The sequence below is a fragment of the Podarcis filfolensis genome (genome assembly GCF_964270895.1).
Source record: "Podarcis filfolensis genome assembly, chromosome: W".
Classification (NCBI taxonomy): Eukaryota; Metazoa; Chordata; class Lepidosauria; order Squamata; family Lacertidae; genus Podarcis; species Podarcis filfolensis.
Genome location: NC_139619.1, coordinates 36,479,522 through 36,494,841, shown reverse-complemented (window position 1 = coordinate 36,494,841; position 15,320 = coordinate 36,479,522). Strand labels below are relative to the sequence as shown.

General features: G+C 47.6%; 1 long non-coding RNA gene and 1 pseudogene across 2 annotated transcripts in view; both read left to right on the top strand.

Annotated features, from left to right (window-relative positions):
* Positions 1–15,320, top strand: part of LOC310753909 — a 395,356-nt gene that overhangs the window by 141,300 nt on the left and 238,736 nt on the right. The gene's annotated exons all lie outside the window — the stretch shown is intronic.
* Positions 1,688–5,332, top strand: LOC310753733 (H(+)/Cl(-) exchange transporter 5-like; annotated as a pseudogene). The gene is made up of 5 exons: positions 1,688–1,860; positions 2,030–2,242; positions 3,544–3,917; positions 4,124–4,340; positions 5,242–5,332. The product of its transcript is annotated as a H(+)/Cl(-) exchange transporter 5-like (transcript).

The following is a 15,320-nucleotide window of genomic DNA, read 5'->3' as shown; positions in this document are numbered from 1 at the left end:
CGGGGTGAGTGGCCACCCCCGAACGTCCCCCAAAATAATTGCAAATTAAATCACGATTTCATTCACAATTTAATTCACGGTTTAAAGGTTTAAATCACGATGTCAGAGAGGATTCTGTTGAGCAATGGACAGAAGAGGCAGAACAGGGGGCGGAGTGTAGCCAGGGAGAGCAGGGGCTCAGGGATGCTAGAGAGTCCTGCAACCACCCAGAGGCCCTGGAAGGAAGCTCAGACTCAGGAAGGGACGTGGCTTTCAAATCAGCACAGATAAGGAGGAAAATGAAATGTAAGGATCAAAGGCGTATTGCGCGATTCCCAAGACTGCTTTGTTGGCCTGGGAATCGTAGGAAGCCACTCAACGGGTTCAGACGCGTAATTCTGAACTGTAGCTGTTCTTGTATATATGTAATAAAGACTGTAAATCTCACGCTGATTGTGCTGGAGTGTTACCTTTACACCACCTTTACACAAGATTTAACTCACAATTTCATTGATTTAGTTCCCAGTTTAAGGATTTAAATCACTATTCCAACCACGATTTAATTCACGATTTAAAGATTTGAATCGTTCCAATTACGATTTCACTCACAATTTGTAATGATTTAATTCACATTTTAATTCATGATTTAGAGATTTAAATCATGATCACGATTTAATTCAAGATTTTAATATTTAAATCATGATTTCTATCGCAATTTCTATCGCGATGGAAACCCCTCTTCCATCAGATTTGATTTAAATCCTTCTTTTACTGAAAGGTACAGCCTTGCTGTCATCCTCTTAATACAGACAGTATCATTTTCAGAGCAGGGTGAATTTTATTTAAATTTGTTTTATTTAATTCCTTTATAATATGTATTTTATTTTATAATATTATATTTTGTTTATTACATAGTATGAATATTCTATATTTTATTTTATATGTATTTTATAATATATATATTATTATGTATTATATTTATATTATACATTTTATGATAATATTAATTTTAAATATTTAATTTTATTCCAATTCAATCGATTGACTTGAGTGAAATCATCTCTTTACTGAAAGGTTCAACCTTGCTGGGATCTGATTTTATTTTTATTTTTGAAGAAAATCGTTGATTTTGATCCCCCCCATTTTAGGGCGCCCTCGCCTACAGCCTCAACTACTTCATCTACGCCACCTGGGCGCTACTTTTCTTGTTCCTGGCCGTGCTTCTCGTTTGAGGTTTTGCACCCTACGCCTGCAGGTCGGGGATCCCCGAGGTAAGGCCAACTTTATTGATTTATTTCCAATATTTAAAATCCAATCTAAACCACATTTTCTCTAAGTCATATATACATATATATGTGTGTGTGTGTGTGTTCAAGCCAATTTTGGTGCAACTTCTCACGTGCTAGATTTCTGGCTGCGGGGATTTCATCCCCTCCTACTCCTGAAATCTGAATAATTATTATAAATAGCATGATTGTCAACAGTATGAACATAATAAATAAAAAATGATTATGCATAGTATAAATAATTATAGAAATGAAATAAGTAATTATGAATATTAATATAAATAAAATTAATAATCATAACTATTATACTTGAAATATACTAGAAATATGGATCCCTAGATTTCTAGCTGCGGGGATTCCGTTCCCTCCTGCTCTCAAAATCCGAATGGGGATTTAAATCATTGGCATCTTTTCAACTAAAAATGTGGCGGGGGTTCATAATAATCAACCCCTTTGGCGACAGCTGCCTGGTCCTCTTCTATGCTGAGTTCCACGCCCCCTTGCACCTCCTCAAACTTGTGCCCTTCGTCCTGATGGGTGTCTTCGGCGGGCTCTGGAGCACCGCCTTCATCCGTGCCAACATCGCCTGGTGCTGGTGCGTGGGAAACCCCAGAATTAAAAACTATAATGTCACTTTTTCTGTGTGCCATTGCATGTCTCTTCTTGAGTGAACATGCAATGTAAATCCTGGAAAATTTAATTGAAAATTCCATTTAAATTTATGGAAAAAATTAATTTAATTCTCCTGGATTTCTTCCCCGCAGGCAGCGCAAGACCACCTGGCTGGGCCGCTACCCGGTGGCTGAGGTCATGGTGGTGACAGCGGCCAATCAGCAAAGGCACCCCCAGGGGGGGCGGGGGGCCCGACCGGCTGCCCGGCCCCGGGGTGCACCACACCATGTGGCAGCTGGCACTGGCTCTCAAGGGCGTTGTCACCGTCTTCACCTTCGGGATGAAGGTGAGAGCAGGCTGGGCAGGTATGGCACCGAGATTGCACTGGTTTGGCACTGATTGTGCTCATATTGTTCTGATTGCATTGCTATTGCGCTGATACTGCACAGATTTTGCTAATATTGCACAAATATTACGTTGATTGTGCTGATTGTGCTCATATTGCACTAATATTGTGCTGATACTGTGAAGGGCAAACATACCGCTGTGCATGCCTGGGTGGTGCCATGAACATCGTCCTCCCCTAAACCCCGATTCTGGTGGCTGGTAGTGGGTACAGCTGGGCACTATGTTTCCCTCCTGCTCCCCTGGCACCCACCTTGTGGGGGGTACAGCTGGGCGCTACATTTCCCATGCTGCTGAAACCTCCCTGTCAGGGCAGAGCCAGGACGCTCCGAGTCCCCATACATAGCTGAGCATGGGCGCTTAGAGACAGGAGCAGAAGAGGAATATGTGTATGCGGAAGAGGAGGGAGAAGAGCCCAGTGGGGCAGCGTCAACTCCCAACCGGACTCGAGAACCAGGAAGAGGTGGGGGGTGAACAGGCTGACTTACAAGCACCACAAGGGTTAACCTCTGAATCGGATGGGGGAGGGAAATTTACATTGCGAGGACAAAAAAAAGGGTCAGAGGCGGGGCCTCCCACACTTTAGGTGCTGGAGGAGGAAGAAGAAGCCATTAGCTATATCTGAAGTGAGTGACTCGGATTGATGGATTAATCATCATGCCTTCTGTATATAGTTGTAAATAAAGACTATAAAACCGTCAGCAGTCTGCCATGGTTTCTGGTGAAGAGAGCAGCTTCCAGCCCTGACATTCCCGATTTCTCCCTTATTTAAATAAAAAAAAATCTGATTTAAATAAAAGAATTTAATTTAAATTTAAAACTCTGATTGGGTTTAAAAATCCAATTAAAATTGAAAAAAACAACAACAATTTAAATAAATAAAAAAATCAGATTTAAATTAAAAAATCCAATATAAGTTTGAAAAATCACATTTAAATTTAAAAAACCTGACCTAATTAGAAATATCAGATTTAAATCAAAAAGCTGATTTAAATAAAAAAAATCCCATCAAAATTTTAAAAAACCCATTTAAATTTTAAAAAATCCCATTTACGTAAATAAAAAGAATCCAACTTAAATCCTCGAAATCCAATTTAAATCCAGGAAAAAACCCAATTTACATTTTTTAAAAACCCAATTTATCTTTATTAAAAACCCAGTTCAAATTTTAAACTTTTTATTTCAATTTCCATTTTAGAATTTTGATTTCATTTTTAATATTGATTTTACATCATTGCCGGTTCTTCTCTCCCCCATCCAGGCTGCGTCACCCGCATGACCGTCTCCCTGGTGATCATCATGTTTGAGCTGACTGGCGGCCTAGAGTACATCGTCCCCTTCATGACCAGCAAGTGGGTGACCGATGCTGCAGCCGGGCTCCTGGGCATCTACGACTCCCACATCCGCCTCAACAGCTACCCCTTCAAGGCCAAGGAGGAATTCACACATAAGACCCTGGCCGCCGATGCCATGGGCCCCCGCCACTGACCGCCCTGCCGCAGGGTGCCATGACCCTGGGAGATGTAGAGGGGGTGCTGGGCGCCACCGGCTACAGTGGGTACCCAGTGGTGCTCTCCCGGGAATCGAAGCGCCTGGTGGGCTTTGTGATGAGGAGGGACTTGCTCATCTCTGTTGGTGAGGGGTTCGAGAAATCCACTTTTATGCACAGGTTCAGCATCACCAGCATTTTCCTCGATTTCTGGTCAAGATCCAGCTTCAAATTCCCATTGAAATTGATTGAAATGCCAGCAAGGCTAAACCTTTCTGTAAAAAGGGGGAGATTTCAATCGACTGAGTTTTGCACCCAGACTAATTCTCCTCTCTCTTCCCCCCCCCTCCAGAAAATGCCCGCCAGACCCAAGAGGGGATCGTGACCTCCTCACTGGTCTCCTTCTCCAATCACTCGCCTGCGCTGCCCCCAAACTTGCCACCCATCCTGAATCTCCGCCCCATCCTCTACCTCAGTCCCTTCACTGTCACCGACCACATGCCCATGGAGATCATGGTGGACATCTTCCAGAAGCTGGGCCTCCGACAGTGCCTGGTGATGCAGAATGGGTGAGGTGCTGGGTGCGAGGCGGATGGGCGGTGGGTTCAAGAGGTGTCGGGTGCAAGACATGCAGGTGCTGGGTGTGAGAAGTGCCGGGTGCGATAGACACGGGTGCCAGGTGCAAGACATGCGAGAGCTGGGTGTAAGAGGTGCCGGGTGCGAGACACAGGTGCTAAGTGCGGACACTAGGTGTGAGACAGGTGGATGCAGGGTATGAGGGGTGGCGGGTGCAAGACACACAAGTGCTGGGTGTGAGAGATGCCAAGTGCGAGATAGGCAGGTGCCAGGTGTGAGGGGTGCAGGGTGCAAGACAGACAGGTGTGAGACACATGGGTGCCGAGTGTAGACGCTAGGTGTGAGACAGGTGGGTGCTGGGTGTGAGGGGTGCCACGTGCGAGACAAGCGGGTGCCGGGTTGGAGAAGTGCCAAGTGTGAGATAGGCAGGTACCAGGTGTGAGGGGTCCCGGGTGCGAGACATGTGGGTTCCAGGTGCGAGGCACATGGGTGCTGGGTGTGAGAGGTGCCAAGTGTGAGACACGTGGGTGCCAGGTGTGTGAGAAGTGCTGGGTGTGAGACACACAGGGGCCAGGTGCGAGACAACCAGGTGCTAGGTGCGAGACACGAGTATGCTGGGCGTGAGAGGTGCCGTGGGCCAGACACTCAGGTGCTGGGTGTGAGAGGTGCCAGGTGCAAGAGAAGTGGGTGCTGGGTGCAATATGGACAAGCAGAGGAAGGTTTCCTTTTTGGAATCCTAAATTTCCAGACCAGGGTGGATTGGATTTAAATCGAGTCAATTAAAAGCACAGTTTTCACCCACCCTGACCCCAGATCAGGAACCTTGGCGGAAGAGCTGAGTTCGAGAATTACGCCGCCATGGTCTTCCAAATTGACTTTTATTTTATTTTCCAGGAAACTCCTGGGAATGATTACCAAAAAGGATGTTTTGAAACACATTTCACAACTGTCCAATCAGGATCCAGATTCCATCCTTTTCAATTGAAGCCAGATTCGGGAGCCGGGTGCGAGTGCGAGTGCAGTCTCCTACACGAACCTCTAGCCAAGACTCCTTGTTTTGCTTACGGAAAATCCAGATCGATCTAATGATAATCATGTTTTCTTTCTTTTTCTGTAAAATTGCACTATGGAAATTTGGCGGAGATCTTGCTTTCTCTCTCGAAGAACAGACTTTATTAGATACAGAATTTGGAAGCGAGATTCCGGGAAGGAATAAAGGAAATAAACTGGAAATAGATCTTGATCGCTTTCTCTCTTCATCCATATTCATAATATGGCGCCTTTGCCCTCTTCCAAAATGGCACCGGTGCCTCTTCTGCCCACTTCTCCTGAAAATTCCCTCATCTTTTGCTGCTCATCATAAATGGCACCTTTGCTTCAGCTTCAAAAATGGCGCCAGTGCCAATGTCAAAGATGGCAGATGTGCCTTCAACCCTTGAAAGCCTTCACTTCCGCCCTCACTTCCTTTGCCTGCTGCCAAAAGGGCGCCTTCCCTCTTCCAATATGGCACCACCGGCTTCTCCCACCTGCTATTACTGCTGCTTCTGCCCTCACAAGTGACCTTCCAACTTATTAAAATAAATAATAATAATCAGTGCTTTTTCTGGGGGGATGCATACCAGGTATTTTCCAGGTATATTTATGTGTACAATCTCGAGCAGAAATCAGAGGCTTTTCCAAGGTTCAAGGAATTCTGTGCTTGGTTGGAAAATGTGCATGGTAAGAAGATAAAAACTCTTTTCACAGATCGCGGGGGGGGGGGGGATTCACTTCTCAGCAGTTTGAAGCTTTTCTGACTGAGAAAGGAATTCAGCACGATTTTTCTAGTCCTCATTCGCCATGGCAGAATGGACTTTGCGAGAGGGCAAATCAGACATTGCTTCAAGGTTTAAAAACCTTGCTGCATGATGCAAATCTTCCAGAGAGTTATTGGGCGGAATCTTCGGCTTGTTTTGTTTACAGTTATAATCGCAGGTTATCTTCAGCGATTGGTTGTACCCCCTATGAGAAGATGTTTGGCAAGAAGCCTTACATCAAACACATGAGAATTTTTGGTTCTGAAATGTGGGTTCACACACCACAAAGCTCCAAGTTAGGCAAGCGTGGATTGCATGGTATCTTTCTAGGTTATCAGAAAGGTTCTTACAGAATAATGATGACTGACTCTAAGACAATTAGGCTCACTAGAAGTGTTGAGTACAATGCCAAGTGGGGGAAGAATGTGGGAATTTTCCAATGTTATCCTGATGACAGTGATGAGACTGAGGATAGGCAACAGCCACAGCAGCAGCAGCAGCAGCAGCAACAGCCACAGCTGCCGCAACAACCCACACCCACTGATGAAGGTCCTGATTCTGAGTCTGAGACTGAATCGGGTGATTCAGAGGATTTCAAGAGTGCGAAAGCCTCTATGCGACCCTCTGAAAGCTCTGATCAAGAATTGGAGGAACCATTGTTCACTATAGGCCACTTTTCTCCTAAGAAGGAAGAGGAGTGTGTTGAAGACTTAAGGCTAATTCGCAGGTCTCAGAGAGCCACAAAAGGCAGACCTCCAAAGAGATTTGCTGATGAGTTTGCTAAAACAGCAGTAGCAACTGTTAAAAGCTCCAAGAAGGTATTTGAACCTTCAAGTTTCCAGGAAATCCAGGATTTGGATTCAAAGGATGCTGAGCCATGGTTAAATGCCATGAAGGCTGAGCTTGATTCCTTAGAGAGAAACAAAACATGGGAGCTAGTTCCAGTAGTTCCAGGAATGAAACTACTTGGAAGCAAATGGGTCTTCAAAGCAAAGACAGATCAAAATGGCAAGATAGTCAGACACAAAGCCAGATTGGTAGCCAGAGGTTTTTCACAGGTACCAGGTGAGGACTATCACGAGACCTACTCACCCACCGTGAGGTATGAGAGCACTAGGCTTATGCTCAAGCTTGCTGCAGAAGAGAATCTTCACGTTAGTCACCACAATGTGAATACAGCATTTTTGTACGGATCTCTAGGTGAATCTCTTTATATGCTTCCACCTGATGGCGTACAGATAAAACAGGGATTTGTTTGTGCTCTGAAGAAGTCCCTTTATGGTCTCAAACAAAGTGCACGGTGTTGGCACACAAAACTCACTGAAGTATTGTTTTCTCTAGGTTTTCAGCAAGGGAAAGCTGATCCATGTGTATTTGTCAAAGAGAAGGGGGAAAAGAAGCTGCATTGCTTGTTTTATGTTGATGGTATTCTGTTCTTTTGGAAGGATGTCACAATGTAGAATAACACCCTAGCTCAACTGAAATAGCACTTTGACATGAAAGATCTTGGTGAGGTAAACAACTACCTATCTCTGGAAATAGAGAGAGATCAAGATGGCAACGTTCTAGTACACCAGTCACGGAAAATTGCTGAAATGTTAAGCAAACTAAACCTGATGGATGCTAACCCTGTAGACACACCGATGACAACAGGTTATCAGGTAGATGACACTGAAGAAGCATTTTCTGACACTACACTGTACAGAAGTGTGCTGGGTAAACTGAACTTCATTGCCAGATGTTCAAGACCTGACATTGCTGTTAGCTGTAATTTGCTAAGCAGACATGCTAACAATCCTACTGTTAAGGATTGGAAAGCTCTGAAACGCATAGCTCGCTATTTGAAAGGCACAATGCATTACAGACTGAGATTTAACAATCAGAAGTCTGGTGGTCTTGAGATATTTGCAGATGCAAGTTTTGGTAGTGACACTACAGACAGGAAAAGTACGTCTGGAGTTTGCTATATGTACAATCAGGGTCTATTTGATTGGTCATGCAAGAAGCAAACAACAGTTAGCTTAAGTACTTGTGAAGCTGAACTGAATGCACTGTCTTATTCACTTAAGGATTGTGAATGGTTGTTACAATTGTGCAAAGACATGAAAATTCCTGTCAAATGTCCAATCCAGGTTTATCAAGACAACAAAGCATGTTTGGCTTTGCTGACTTCTGAAGGTTGTAAGCAAAGCACGAAGCACTTGCAGTTGAAGCTGCAACATGCTAGGGAATGTATTCAGAAGGGACTCGTAACGGTGTCCTATATGCCAGGTAATGAAATTCCTGCTGGTGTATTGTCCAAGGTTGTATCAAGGGATCAACACTGTACCTATGTGCAGAGGTTGGGTTTCTACTGATATTGTACGAACATGCTGCCCAGTGATGCTCACAGAAAGGGGGAGGATGTTGGTTTCTGCTTCCTTCACTGTGCAGCAAAATGCTTGTCACAGGACAATTGTTTACATTCCACAGTCAGAGTTACTGTTGGGTTCCCACGGGAAATGGGAGACTGGATGTGACTGTTGGGATACTGCCAGGGAGACAAAGGCCATCACTGCCTCCACGTTGACTCCGGACGTCCATCGATCTCCCGTAGATACAGTATCAGTCAATTAGCGACACGAGGCCTCTGAAATAGCTTTCCACATTCCAGAGCTCGTGCACGCTCTATCGCAGAGTTTGTACAGCGAAAGACGCACTCAGGAGAGCATTATTTATAACTTTATTCAGCGTTGGTCAGAACAAAGAAAAGACATGGCTGCCTGCTTCGATGTCTCAAGCACAGAGAGAGAAACGAAAGCAAAGAAACAACAGAAACATCCTGTGAACAGGAAATACGCAGACTGTGACTCACAAAGCCTGCTCCCTTTTAAGGTGGAACGGAAATATCCTAACATCCTCCCCCTTTCCGTGTAGTACCTGTGGTTCAACCCAATTGCAACCTCTGTACGTAAACCTTAAGTTGTTCTCTGTTAACAACCTTAGACAACAGATCAGCAGGAATTTCATTTCCTGGCATGTAGGACACCTGAATGAGTCCTTTCTGAATACACTCTCTTGCACGATGTAGCTTAATCTGCAAGTACTTGGTTCTTTGCTTGCAACTCTCTGAGTTCAGCAAAGCCAAACAGGATCTATTGTCTTGATACACTTGTATAGGACATTTCACAGAAACTCTGATGTCCTTAAACAGTTGTATCAACCATTGACAATCCATGAGTGAAAATGACAGAGCATTGAGTTCTGCTTCACAGGAACTTAGGCTTACTGTAATCTGCTTTTTGCACAACCAGTCAAACAGACAGTGGTTTGTACATGTAGCATACTCCAGAAGTGCTTGTACCATCCGTGGTGTCACTTCCAAAACTAGCATCTGCAAAGATTTCAAGACCTCCAGTCTTCTGACTGGTGAACCTCAGCCTGTAGTGTAAAGTCCCTTTCAAATAGCGGGCTATGCGCTTCAGAGCTTTCCAATCCTGAACAGGAGGATTGTTAGCATGTCTGCTAAGCAGGTTAGTGCTTACAGCTATGTCAGGTCTTGAACATCTAGCAATGAAATTCAGCTTGCCTAGAATGCATCTGTACAGTGTAGTGTCAGAAAACGCCTCAGTAGTACTATCTACCTGGTAACCTGTCACCATCGGTGTGTCTGCTGGGTTTGCATCAACCAAATTCAACCTGGTTAATACATCAGCAATTTTCTGTGTTTGGTGTACCAGAAAATTACCTGCTTGGTCCCTCTCCACCTGCAGAGAAAGATAGTTGGATACCTCACCAAGATCCTTCATGTCAAAGTGCTCCTTCAGCTGAGCTAGGGTGCTTTGGTACAAAGCCTGATTCTTCCAAAACATCAGAAGATCATCAACAAAACATAAACAATGCAGTTTGTTTTGCCCCTCCTCCTTGACAAACACACACGGATCAGCCTTGCCCTGGTGAAAACCTAGAGAAAGCAATGTCTCAGTGAGTTTTGTGTTCCAACACCTGGCATTCTGCTTGAGACCATATAAGGATTTCTGAAGTTTACAGATCATTCCCTTCTGTATCTGCATTCCATCAGGTGGAAGCATAAACAGCTCCTCCCCCAAAACCCCGTACAAAAAAGCTGTATTAATGTCATGATGGGAAACATGCAGTTTCTCCTCTGCAGCAATCTTGAGCATTAGCCGAATGCTCTCATACTTGACGGTGGGTGAGTAGGTCTCGTGGTAATCCTGTCCTGGTACCTGTGAAAAACCTCTGGCAACCAATCTGGCTTTGTGTCTGACAATCTTGCCATTCTGGTCTGTCTTGGCCTTGAAGACCCATTTGCTGCCAACCAGTTTCATTCCTGGGACTACCGGTACCAGCTCCCAAGTTTGGTTCCTGTTCAAGGAATCAACTTCAGCCTTCATGGCATTAAGCCAAGGCTCAGCATCTTTAGAGGTTAACTCCTGAACCTCTTTGAAGCTTGAAGGTTCCCACACCTTCTCTGAGCTACTAAGAACAGCAGTTGCTGTCTTATCAAACTCATCAGCAAATGTCTTTGGAGGTCTGCCTTTGGTCGCCCTTTCAGATCTGCGTACTAGACGCAAGTCTTCTGGACTCATCTCCTCCTTCTTAGGAGAAAAGTGACCAATGGTGAACAGTGGTTCTTCCAGTTCATTGTCAGACGCATCAGATGGTCTGACTGAGGCCTTTGCGCTCTTGTAGTCTGCTGTGCCATCACTGTCACTGACATCAGCAGCAGCGCCGCCCACTGAGCTGGAATCCGAACTCTGATCATCATCATCATCATCATCATCATCATCATCCTCAGCTTCCTCTTCTACCTCAACATCATCTGCTTTTTTCACATCACCTTCATCTTCCTCTGGGTAACTCTGGAAAATTCCCACATTTCCCCCCCACTTAGGATTGTACTCAACACTCTTTGTGAACTTAATGGACTTAGAGTCAGTCATCCATACCCTGTATGCTCCTTTTTCGTACCCCATGAACAAACCATGTGCCCCACGCTTCCCAAGCTTGTTGCTCTGTGGGGTGTGTACCCACATGTCAGAACCAAAAATTCTCATGTGCTTGACGTAAGGTTTCTTACCAAACATCTTCTCATAGGGAGTACAACCAATAGGTGATGACAATCTGCGATTATAGGAATAAACAAACGTTGACAAAGACTCTCCCCAAAACTTCTCAGGGAGATTGGCATCATGCAACAAGGTTTTTAGGCCTTGAAGCAATGTCTGGATTGCTCGCTCAGCAAGTCCATTCTGCCATGGCGATCTAGGCGTTGAGAGGTCATGCTGGATTCCCTTCTCAGTCAGGAAAGCTTCAAACTGCTGAGAAGTGAACTCCCCGCCTCGATCAGTAAAGAGACAGCCGATAAGTTTACTGTGAGCATTCTCCAACCAAGCACAGAATGCCTTGAACCTAGGAAACACTTGCGATTTCTGCTCGAGCATAAACACATGAATGTACCTGGAAAAAGAATCAATTAGAACCATGAAGTACCTTGCTCCACCCAAAGAGGGCGCAAGTGGACCAACCAGGTCTGCGTGGACTAGCTGGTAGGGTTTGGAAGCCTGCCTGCTAGACTCCTTGCCTTTTGGAGCAACCTTCACCTTGTTCTCTGCACAAGATACACATTTCATGTGATACTTACAGGGCTTGATGTTCAAACCCTGAACCAACCCAGGCATCTTGGCCAACGCCTGCCAAGACATGTGAGCAAATTTTCTGTGCGCCTCATGAATGCATCCTGCATGAAGAACTTTGTTAGTTTGTGCAACACAACAAGAATCAACATTAGACACAGCAGCAGCATTGTCATCATAATTTATGCAGAACAAACCATCTATAAACTTTGCATGCAAAATGTCCTCTTTGCCTTTCCTGATGACACAGATGCTCCTCTTGAAGGAAATCTCAAAGCCACGCTCAGTCAGCTGTGGGACACTGAGCAAATTGTTTGCAGCACCTGGAACATAAAGTACATCTCTGATGGTAGTGTGCAGACTTGCCAGTTTCACAGTCCCAACTCCTGCAATTCGCAACGTCTTTCCATCAGCCTGGTGGATCTCACCATCTTGAGGCATGAAGGAGATAAAAAGATGTTTATCTTTGGCCAAATGGCGGGTCGCTCCCGAATCTATAACAAATCTGGCCTTGGCCTTTGGAGCAGCTTTTCCAGCAAGCAAAACCTTGTTTTCCACCGGCGTGGGCTTTTGCTGCTTGCCCCCCTGCTCCTGGTCATCAAACTTGCCTTTAGCCTTTGGTGAAGCTGTGCCAGCAAACAAAGCCTTGTTTTCCACTGGCATGGGCTTTCCAACCCCCTTCTGCTTCGGGCCATCTGCAGGGTTCTGTCTCTGTTTACTTCTGGCCTTCCGGCCTCTACAGAGACGATGACCTTGGTTCTCATGAGAAACAGAGCTCTCAGCTGCCGACTCCTTGGCTCCCCCTGGAGGCTGGAATGCTGCCTGGGATGACATCACAGTCAGCTCCCCCTGCAGCTTACAACCGGTGCCCTCTGCATCCCTGCATTCACTCGCATTCTGGGAAACAGCCAGGACCTCCGATGCAGTCAAACTCTGGGCTGGGATGACCGGCAGATGGGCTACTTTCAAAGCATTCAACATCTGACGTGCAGTCGTGTTGTCAGCTAGCGTAGCAATTTCCTCCAGAGAGACGGACAAGACTATTACGTCTATGGCCCTTGAATCTTGGGCCTTCCATCTATCTGTCAGAGGAACTGGAGGGGCTTCACACACAGTATGCCACACTCCAAACTGTCGTAGCAAGCTCTCACAACAACTTGCCCAAGTCTCATAATTGTGCCGATTTAACTTTGGGCACTGAGTACCTTCATCTGAGGCTTGTAAAAACTCCATTCCAGGGTTTTACTTGAGCCATGAGCCTTTATGCCTTCAAAAACTTCTTATCTCGGCAGCTCATTAATCACGAAGCCTCTGGCGCGGCTCCCAGGCCAATTAAGCCTGCCGTACTTCAAAGAGACTCTGCCATGGCAACGAAAAGCCTTTGCTTTCGCTTTTCCCACACATACCTCAGCAGTCTGTCGCAGTCTTACTCTCCTGTAAGTGCCGTGAATCTGGGCCCGAAAACTGTTGTTGGGATACTGCCAGGGAGACAAAGGCCATCACTGCCTCCACGTCGACTCCGGACGTCCATCGATCTCCCATAGATACAGTATCAGTCAATTAGCGACACGAGGCCTCTGAAATAGCTTTCCACATTCCAGAGCTCGTGCACGCTCTATCGCAGAGTTCGTACAGCGAAAGACGCACTCAGGAGAGCATTATTTATAACTTTATTCAGCGTTGGTCAGAACAAAGAAAAGACATGGCTGCCTGCTTCGATGTCTCAGGCACAGAGAGAGAAACAAAAGCAAAGACACAACAGAAACATCCTGTGAACAGGAAATACGCAGACTGTGACTCACAAAGCCTGCTCCCTTTTAAGGTGAAACGGAAATATCCTAACAGTGACGTACACTGGTTCCCTGTTTTTCACTGTTCTCTCGGTGTTCTTTGTTTCCAAGACGAGTTGCTTCTCTGCTCTCACAGAGGCAAGATGCATGTTTGTATTCTCTCAGCATAGAGTGGAAATAAAGTTAAGAATATGGCACATACTGCTTATCCTTCTGCTGTGTGGACTACTCTGCTTGGGCTCAAGATAAGACAAGCCTGTATCAGCTTCAGATGGGCCGAAGCTGGTCAAAATCTCACAGCAGGGATGGGTGCAGGGTGGGCGGCAGGGATGGGTGCGGGCTGGGCGGCAGGAATGTGTGCAGGGCGGGCGGCAGGGATGGGTGCAGGCGGGGGAGGGATGGGTGCAGGTGTGGTGGCAGGGATGGTTGCAGGGTGGGTGGCAGGGATGGGTGGGGGTGGGGGGGAGGGTGCTTGCTGCTTCCCCTGATTGGGCAGGGATGGGGTGGGGCGGGTGGCAGAGATGGGTGCAGTGCGGGTGCCAGAGATGGGGGCAGGGATGCGTGCAGGGGGGGAATGCTAGCTGCTTCGCCTGATTGGGCAGTGATGGGTGCAGGGCAGGCGGCAGTGATGGGGCAGGTGGGCGGTAGGGTTGGGTGCAGGGTGGGCGGCAGGGATGGGTGCAGGGTGGGGGGAGGGATGGGTGTGGCGTGGGCGGCAGAGATGGGGGCAGGGTGGGGGGGAGGGTGCTTGCTGCTTTCCCTGATTGGGCAGGGATTGGTGCAGGTCTGGTGGCAGGGATGGGGCGGGGCGGGCGCCAGAGATGGGGGCAGGGATGCGTGCAGGGTGGGGGGGGAATGCTAGCTGCTTCCCCTGATTGGGCAGGGATGGGTGCAGGGCGGGCGGCAGTGATGGGGCAGGTGGGCGGTAGGGTTGGGGGCAGGGCGGGCAGCAGGGATGCGTGCAGGGAGGGCGGGAAGGATGGGTGCAGGGAGGGCGGCAGGGATGGGTGCATGGTATGGGGAGGGATGGGTGCAGGGTGGGCGGTAGGGATGGGTGCAGGGCCGGCAGCAGGGTGGGCAGCAGAGATGCTGGCAGGGATGGGTGCAGGATGGGCAGGCAGACACTGGCTGCTTCCTCCAATGGGGCAGGGATGGGTGCAGGGTGTGGGGGAGGGATGGGTGCAGTGCGGGTGGCAGAGATGGGTGCAGGGTGGGGGGAGGGATGGGTGCAGGGTCGGGGGAGAATACTAGCTGCTTCCCCTGATTAGGCAGGGATGGGTGTAGGGCGGGAGGCAGGGATGGGAGCAGGCGGCAGGAATGGGGCGGGCGGGTGGTAGAGATGGGGGCAGGGTGGGTGGGCAGGCTCTGGCTGCTTCCCCCAAGGTGGCAGGAATGGGTGCAGCTCTGGCGGCAGAGATGGGTGCAGGGCGGGCGGCAGAGATGGGTGTGGGGCGGGCAGCAGGGATGGGTGTAGGGTGGGTGGGCAGGCGCTGGCTGCTTCCCCCAAGGGGGCAGAGATGGGTACAGGGCAGGCGGTGGAGATGGGTGCGGGGTGGGAGGGTGGGCGCTGGCTTCTTCCCCCAAGGAGGCAGAGATGGGTGCAGGGTGGGTGGAAAGAATGGGTGCAGGGTGGGCTGGCGAGCGCTTGCTGCTTCCCCAGATTGGGCAGAGATGGGTGCAGGGTGGGTAGTAGGGATGGGTGCAGGGTGAGTGGCAGGAATGGGTGTAGGCACTGGCTGCTTCCTCCGAGG